This window comes from Melospiza georgiana, chromosome 17, assembly GCF_028018845.1.
Source record: "Melospiza georgiana isolate bMelGeo1 chromosome 17, bMelGeo1.pri, whole genome shotgun sequence".
NCBI lineage: Eukaryota > Metazoa > Chordata > Aves > Passeriformes > Passerellidae > Melospiza > Melospiza georgiana.
In genome coordinates, this window is record NC_080446.1 from 1,095,808 (window position 1) to 1,102,524 (window position 6,717).

Consider the following 6,717-nt stretch of genomic DNA (forward strand, 5'->3'; position numbering starts at 1 on the left):
AGCTGATTTGGACAGAACTGGATGTTGTGTTTAGTTTGTGTCTGGAATTGGCTCTGGGTGTGATCAGTGCCAGTGGCTGCTGGCAGGGTTTTGGTGGTGATGGAGAGTTTCCCTGAGCTCTGGGGCTCCCAGCAGTGGGAGCAGGCTGTGGGTGGCCCTGCCTGGGCTCTGGGTGTGCTGGTGCTGGGTTCTGCTGGGAGGGATCCATGGCAGCCCCATCTGCTGCTTGCAGAGCTCCGGGCAGGGGAGCACTGGGGTCTCCAGGCATGAGAAGGAAAACCATATGGTTTGGGGTTGGCAAAGTCCTCTGGCACAGAGGAGTCCAGGGAGGAGAGCTTGGGCTGTCTGGGAACTTGTGATGAGATCTGTCATGCTGGGCTGTCACACCTCAGCGGGGCTGAGCCAAGTGACAGCAGGGAGAGGCTCTGAATGGGGAAAAACTGCAGAAATCAACAGCACCACCCAACAGCAGCTCTGAGAGCAGCCCAGAGCTGGGACAGGGCCCCAGGCACGAGCCCAGCCCTGGGATCAGGTCCCAGCAAGCCAGACTAGCTCAGTGCTCAGCAGTGACCATCTCCAGAGGGTGCCTGGGCCTCTCTGCAGTGCTTGGTGTGCAGCCCCTGGGTGCCACAGACCCTGCCAAGGATGAGCGAGGATTCCTGGCCTGCAGCTCTCCCAGAGGCAGGCTCAGCCTGCGGGTCTGGGGGTGCCCAGGGGCCATTTGAGCATCCAGAGCCCAGGGAGCACCCTTGGAGCAGCCAGCCCCGTTCAGAGCAGGGCTGGCCAACCTCCTGTCTCAGCAATAACAAAGGCATGTGCTCACTGACAACTTGTCTGGGCCAGGAGCCAGCAGAGAAGTTCCAGGAGCCGTGACAACAGTGTTGGGGCTCCTGGGGAAAAAATATCTCCTGAAAATGAACATGCTGCATCAAACTGAAAATGGGGAAGGGATGCAGTTGGATATGAGGGATCCATTCCCGATGAGCTTGGAGCCCTGGGACAGAGCTTGGTGTTTCTTGGCCCCTCCAAGGGCAGGTCCTGCTCCCATCTGGTGATTCCTCATCTCTGGTGCTTGATGCATTCTGCCCTTTCACCATTCAACTGCAAATTCCCAGGTGTGTTCCTGAGCCTGATGCCATAAAGAAATGGGCAGCTTCTGTTTGTAGATAACATCCGAGTTATTTTTTATGGAAATATTCAGATGCGTGTTTGCAGAACGCAGTTTATTAAAAGAGACATTCTGCACCCAAACTCAGCAGAGAGAAGGCTTGCAGGAAACTGCCCAGTGCCATGCCAGGAGTTGTTTGATGAGTTCTGTGCCTCGTCAGGGCTCACCCACTGCAATGTGAAATACAGTGAGTGTTGCAGAGGGTGCAAGGCAGGGAATGCTCTGGGTGCTGAGGGCAGCTGCAGCCAGAGCCATCCCCACAGCTTGGGCATGCAGGAAAATGCCAGCACAGGGCTCTGCTGCGCCTCGTGCTCGGGTGCAGCTCCTGCATGGCCCTGGCTCGTGGGGCTCCTCAGCCCCTCTGGCTCGGGCAGGGTTGGGATGTGCCTGGGGTTTTTGGGGTTTTTGGGCTGGCATAGCCCCTGGGCCAGCACAGAGGGCATGGATCTGTCCCTGCCCAGGAACCCACAGCAGCCAGGGGCTCAGGAGCTGCCCACAGACCTGGCAGGGCTCTGAGAGCCTTTCCTGGGCCATTTCTGTAAGCAAACCACACCTTTGGGTCTGGAAAGGAGTATTTTAAACCTTGACTCCAGGTGAGGCAGAACCAAGCCCAGCTGAATGCCTAAAATAGACACTGATAGACCCAACTTGTGGTGAGCTTCTGGGGAACATCTCCGTGCCCAGGTACATTGGGCAATGCTTGAAAAGTTAATAAATTCTAGTGCACATCAGTGCTGCTGAAAGCCTAAGTAAATATTAAGACTCCACTTTCATGAATAACTCCTGGCTAGGATATTATTTCTAATTCAAGAAACCACCCCTTTCATCTCCTACCTAAACACTTTTTTTTATATTTGGATCAAGGTTATGTTTTACTACACGCTGCACAAATGTTTGAGAAGATAGAGTTTCTTCACTGAGGAGCTGACAGTTTTCCCCATAAATCCAGCGTTGCTAGGTTTAAATAGAAAAATATTTATCTGCTGAAGAGAACTTGAGCTGATCCCAATCGCTGGCATGGACAGCTGTGGCACCATTAATAATCATTGGTTTGATATGCCAGGAAATTGATTGTCAGATAAGGCAGAGGAGGGGAGAGCACCTGGTTCGTGGTGGATCTGCAGGTGAGAGCATCAGGGCTGGGGTCACTGCAGGGAATAACGAGAGGCTGTGCCCTCTGTCAGTGCTTTATCCTCCAGCTGAGCATCCCCAGGGACAGCAGAGCTTCTGGGGGGGTGACCAGGCAATGCCCAGCAAATGGAATTGTTTGTTTTCCCCTGAACGCCTGCACTGACTGTATTGATCCCCAGCAAAATGAGGTTTTTGGAAGTTCAAGCGCGGTTCAGTGTCCCAGGGTGAGATGGATCTTTCCCTGCAGCCCCAGGTGCTCAGTGGCCGTTCTGGGCAGGTTTGCACTGCAGCAGGAACAATCTGTGCTCCAGTCAGGGCACGGTGACCCCTGGGAGGTGTCAGCTGCACAAATCCTGTTAGCATTGCCTTGTCTTAATGCCCATAAAGGCTCTGGCAGGGAAGGGCAGCTGTAAGGAACAGGGATGGGTGGTTGGGAACAGGATCTGAGACAGTCTGGGCAGTTTGGAGGTGTGTGGATTGCCAGTGATTTATTGCAGTCACTTCTCTGCTGGGCTCGCTCAGCCTGTCCTGTGTTTGAGGGCTCTCCTTCGTCAGGATGGGAACAGTTTAGCTGTAATTAAAAACTTGAGTTCACACCCAAATTCCCACTGAAAACTGAAGTTATTTCAGTTTGAAATAACTGATTGTCACTGTGGTGACACAAGCTGAGGGTCAGTAAATGCAGTGTTCACACTGTGCTGCACACAGCCCTGGAGGGATTAGACAATAACCTGCACTAAACTGCCCTGCGTGAGCAGAGAACTTTGTGTTCCAAAATGTGCTCATTGCCTCTGAAAACACTGTCCCCTCTGGATCACCCCTCCAGCCCTGAGGGCTGCTCTGCAGAGGGCAGGAGCCGGGACATTTCCCTGCCCACCTGTGAGGAGCAGCTCAGGAAGGAACATGTGCTGAGGCTGAAAGTTCCACCCCCAGACTGTGTGAAATAACGAGTCCTGATCCTCTGAATGGAGCAGCAGCCCTGGATTGCTCTTTCCTGAGGGGGCTGCAGTTCAGGGTACATCTATATATATTATAATTTCCAATTCTTTTGAGAAACTGCTTCTTGCTTTTACCCTCCCCTTGGCAGGAAAGGCAGATATCCACTGCATGGCACAGCCTGCAAATTCTCTGTGTCTGCTCCTTGTCCTCCATTCTCTGTACATCTGACCTCCAAAGGGTGAACTTTCAGCTTTGTCCTGTTGTGTAACCTGGGTTTTCCCCCTTGAGAAGAGAACCTGAAGTTTCCAAGGCAGTTGGGACTTAGATGAGTCACATTGAATTAAAGCCCTGAAGAGATCTGTTCTTACATGGTTAACTGCCCACTTGATTGAGAACTTAATTTAAGTCCATAGAGAATCATGAGAAACTTGATTTAGTTCTTTCCTTCAAAGCTGTGTAATCATTGTGACTTGGGACTTCGTGTTTCTTCTTTTAATTAAGGACTGAAGATACACATTGTGGTGAAACAGCTGGCATAGCTGGCTCTCTGTAATTTGGTCTGGTATTTTGTCCTTTTTCAGCCATAAATAATGTAATGTCTCTTTAATATTCTGAGCTCAGAGGGTTTATGAGCCAAATTTTATCACCTACACTTCGAAGAGAAACTTCAATAAAACTTTAACGTTAATGTCCAGAAAATTTCTGTCCCTCATTCACTGCAAGTCTCAAATAACAGTGCTTGGGGACTCCAGCCTGAGTTCTCTTGAATTCTCTATTTATTCATTACAACATTTCATTTTCTGGCTTTTACTGCCTGCACTTGTCCACAGCTGCAGTTCAGCCTCAGCATGGAGGTCCCTGCTCCCTGTCACAGGGCAGGGCAGCACTGTCAGGGCTCTGAATTAAAAATGAAGGTCTGAAACTGAATAAATGAAACCCCAGCAGAGGTAATGCTGGCTCGTGTGCCAGGTTCCTTTCCAGAGGGGTTTATTGCCCGAGCAGATCTGGTGCAAGGGGAAGCTGGGTTGGCTTTTGGTGGCTGCTTTATTGTCCCAATCTTGGCCTTTCTGTGGGAGATCTTTGGCTTTTCTTGATGCTGTGGCATCCCCAGGCAAGGTGCAGCAGAGGGTGGCAATGTTTTTGCCTTGTTGAGGTGATTACAACGTGTTCCATGGGATGGAACAAAAATGTGTCCCTGCCTGCAGAGCTCTGTGTGGGTGGGCACAATGCTGAACTGGGGATTTGTGTGCTGATGGCTTCTGCAGTGTGATAGGGCATAACTTCAGCTTTAACTTCAGCTGGGAAGTGCCAGACCAGAAAACAAACAGAACTGAAATAAGCGCAGGAATGCAGAACTCCTCATCCTCAAAAGTGCTGTGTTTGCTTATCACGAGGATGAGGTTGGCTTTGGTTTCCACAGTGCCACAGCACCCCTGGTGCTGGGCAGTGAGAGCAGGGACACTGGGACACCCAAACTGGAGAACAAACTGGAGGGGACAGCAAAGGGCAGGGGAGCCACCCTGGAGATGCTGAATCACCTGCTTTTGGACAAGGAGCTGTTCCCACCCTGTGAGTGCAGCGCTCTCCTGGGCACCAAACCCCAGCAGTGACCGTGGAACCCCCTGTGCCCCCAGTGCTGGGGCTCCCAGGGGAAAGGCTGCATGTGGCCACAGGGATGGAAAACAGCAGAGATGGTGTGGCTCTGCTCAGGGTTTCACTGGGCTTTGTCTTTGTCTCACCAAAGATGTCCTGTGCTGCTGGATAAACCATTCAGCAGCAATTTGTCTGGGCCCTCCTGGTGGCTGCAGCCCGGGGATTTGCAGCACTGAAGGTCTGGAAATCCCCCAGATAAACAATCAGATTCCTCTCTTCTTGCATGGACACGTTTTTCAGCTGAAAAGGATAAATCAGTCCAAATGTACGGGATGTCTTCTTAAGAGAAATGGCTTGGTGCACACATCCTGGAGAAACCTTGGCCAATTCCTGCGTGTGGTTTATTTGCTCACAAGATATCAAAGTGATGACAGACCTGGCTGTTCGTTTTGTATTGCTGTGGCACAGGCAGCTGTACAGACCAGGACAGTGAGCACCCTGCTTGAATCCTGAATTTTCTGGAAGAAGGGAAGGTCTCTGTGGGGTGAGCAGGTGTTTCTGAGCCATTCTGGGTGCTCCAGCAGGACCCGAGGCTTCTGGGGGCCAGAATAACACACTGGGAAGGACAAATGATATTCCATCTTCTTTAGGCTGAATTACTTTTCTAAAAGTGGTTGCTAATGCTCTCTTGCTGTGGTATTTTAAGACCTACTCAGATGAATAACTGCTGTACCGAAGAGACTTAATTACTGGAAGATAATCCAATAATGATTCAATGAATGACCTGTTCCATGAGATGGTTAGGCTCAATATGGTAAAAGATCTTGTTGTTTTTTTCCTTCTCATAAACACAAATTACTTAAGGTTGGTTTCATGCAAATGAAAAATCACCAACAAATTAATGCCAGAGAAGCCTAATTTATGGATTTTCCCCATCTGTTAAGATCTAGCTTATCTATATAAATATATATATGAGATTATACAGAAGCAGAGAGCTGAAAGCACAAAGTTCTTTGTGAGCTGCAGCTCTTCTTGATGGCACTCAGCCCGTGGATTTTCTCCTGGACATATTTTGCCAGACATTGTGTCCTGCCTTTTGCAGAGCTCTGTGTCCCCAGGTGCTGGGATGATGAATGCCCATGGATTATCATCTGTCTCAGGTTTGGACACCTGCACTTTTAGCTGTAATACAAAAGGTAATTGTGGGCCTCCCAGGGCCTGTGTTAGTTACAAAACACTAAAACCTAGCTCTGTAACTAAACTGGGACAAATCCTTTTGGATAATAAATCATTTTACTGCTGGAGCTGCTGCTCCTCTGCTGTGGTGGGGCTGCCCTGGCTCCCTTGGCTGCTTTAGTGCCACTTCTGCTCAGCCACGTCAGGGATTGGGGTCCAGGGCACTGAAAATAAAACCTGCAACTCTTCCAGGAACAGGTGTGTCAGGGAATAAAGCTGGGCCTTCTCCATCTCAGCTCAGGAGGAATCTCTGTTTGGGGCATGCTCAGCATCCCCTGTGCCATCACAGATTGCTGTTGCAGACCCCAGTGCTGTGTGCATTCCTGTTTCAGTCAGTCCTAGCTGCATCTGCTCTCCCTTGCAGCTGTTATTCACCGCTTGCAATGCATTTAACTTTCTCCATCTTCACTCTGGAGAATGAACCTTTTCAAGATAATTGCTCCCACTCATCTCCAGAGTGAACAAACCTGGAGGCTGCCAGGGCTTTAGTTCAGTCCCATTCTCTGGAAAATGTTTGGGAAGTCAAAAGAATGGCCCTGAATGTAGGGCTGGGTGCATGGTGTGGCACAGGGACTGTCCTTTGGAGCTGTTTGTGCCAGCACAGGAGCCATGGGCGTCCAGGTGTGAGCTGCTCCTCAGCTCCGGGCACT